Source organism: Lactuca serriola, chromosome 1 (assembly GCF_051521515.1).
Source record: "Lactuca serriola cultivar US96UC23 chromosome 1, Lser_US96UC23_V15, whole genome shotgun sequence".
NCBI classification, from domain to species: domain Eukaryota; kingdom Viridiplantae; phylum Streptophyta; class Magnoliopsida; order Asterales; family Asteraceae; genus Lactuca; species Lactuca serriola.
The window spans coordinates 201,745,806-201,748,253 of NC_136408.1; positions in this window are offsets into that span (position 1 = coordinate 201,745,806).

A 2,448-nucleotide genomic window follows, 5' to 3' on the forward strand; every position below is an offset into this window, starting at 1 on the left:
CGTAAAAGTGTTTTGTATAGTTTCAAGAAAACCCGATATTTTCTTTAGTGAAAATGTAGTGTTCTCAATTCTGTATGAAATCGTGAATGTTTGTTACTGAAAACCGTAGTGGTATGCAAAAATAATACTTCATGTGACTAGATAATGCTAATCATGATATATAAGTATTTCGTACATGAAACCATTGTATGTTCCGTTCTATTTGAAAACTCTGAAAGTTCTCCAGTGGTAGTGTGTAGTGGTTCTATTTAGAATGAATAAAACTATTGAAGAGTGTCGGGTTGTAAACTAAAAATAATTTATACATAATGTGAGTCGTATAACCATACTTGATATGACTAGAGACCTTTCCAACGTTCTTTAGGGATCGAGTTAAATGACATTTGTCACCCTAGGCATGCCTGCCTAACTGTAGCTAGCAGTTCGGGTGTGGGGTTGTCAGTCCTGAATAGATCTATTCACAAATCTCACGCTCTCCCTCTAGAAGACTCTGGTTATACTATGATAGGATTTATCCCTGTACACCTAAGGGTAGAGTAGTGAAGTAGCGCCTCACAGTATCGTACAATCTACTTTACATGTAGTGTAGTAGCGTTCTACCGTAGTGAAAATCTGAATGTATACCGTTCGTAGTGATAATTACAGTTATGAAAATGTGATAAAGTAGTTATGCAAACTGTAAACTATTTATGTCTTAGTGCATACAGTTAGTAGTGAAAGTTTCTATACTTGTTATGTTTAGAAAAATCCCAAACTATACCGATTATAGTTTGCATGTATAATGTAGTGAATAGCGGATCTGGAAAAACTATGCAGTTTTATTGAAAAACGACCCTTATGCTCAACATAGTACAAAAGGGTTAAAGTATGAGAATGTCATGAGTTTTGAAAACATTTATGTTTAGCTTGTATTCCCCCCTAAAAACATTAGAAATACGAAAAAATGTAGGGGTATGAACTCACCTCGGGTGATTTGAATGAAGGATCGATACGGAAAGCGGGATGTTCAAGTGGAGCCTTGAACACGATTTGATCCTAATCAACAAGTAATGATACATAAAGGAGTCAAATGATGGTATTTCACCACTAGATGTGATGAAGAACCATTCTAAGAACTTGGGACTACTTGCACTAAGTGTTAGGTGTGACAACCCGAATTTTTTTATCCTGATCAGTCTAACACTTCTCTGAAAGTCAAACTCATTCCTACTATCATTTAGCCCAATTTGGATCCTGTTTGAGTGTTCTGAGCCTAGTACACTTAAGGGATAATTGTCGGGGTTTATCTGCTGAAGCTATAGCACAAAGAGGAAGTATGAAACCCCTTTACAAGGAGTTCACGGCCACCACATGGGAGTTTACGGCCATAAAATCCATGTGGGCCGTAAACTCCTCCTATATGGTGAAGTCTTTTCCATTTTGTTCATTCCTTTCCTCATCTTGGCTTAAATCCTCTCAAGTACCATCCCGATCTTCGTCCTCGATCTTCAAAACTCATAAGTTTATTGTCCTAACTAGTTGATATCTTACATGATCTACTAATCTTACATGATTTCATCCGTGAAATCATTCCATTTTGTAGATCTTCAAGTTTCATAAAGAACACCAAGAACACACACTAGTGTTCTTGGTCAGAACCGACCATTCAAGCTCCTAGATCGTAAGTGCTCTTGTTCTAACTCGTTGTACACTAGGTTTAACTTGTTTATGCCTTAGAAAACACCAAGAAACACTTCATCAAAGGTGTTTACGGCCAAGGGATGTTCTTGAGCCGTAAACCCTTCTAAGTGAGGTTAAATGCATCCTAGTCCCTTACCAAGCCCTGGATACTAGTCTAGATCATATCCTTGATGTACTTAGGACCTTAAAATATCAAAAGACCATGCATCATTAGATTTTACGGCCATAATCACATGGAGAAATGGTCCATGGGACGTAAACTCCCCAAAGGAGTGAAATGATGCCACAATCAGTTCCAAAGGCTTAGACATGAAGTAGGAATGCTTCTTTATGACTTATAGGCTTCAAGACACAAAATGGTAGAAGTACCATGAGTTTACGGCTGTAAATTCATGAGTTTACAACCATAAACTCCAAGGGAGTTGGTCCCAAAGCCGTAAACTCATAATTGGACCCTAAACTCAAAGCCCAAGTCCGACAACCCTTAGATGCAATCCTTAGGACTTGTAGCACTTAAATCAAGTGTTTAGCATGTCTTAGGATGTCATAACTTTTCTAATTAGTGTTATAATCACTAATTGTATATATACATATGTCTTTATATGTTATTAGGATCACTGTGTGTGTTTAAGTCTTCACTTAACACCAAGCACTTGTCCGACACTTCCATCCGATCCACTCACTGCAGGTGAGTTCATACCCCTTAAATAACCCTTTTAAATGTTTTTAAATGATTATAAATGCTTTTATGGGGGGGGGATACAAGTT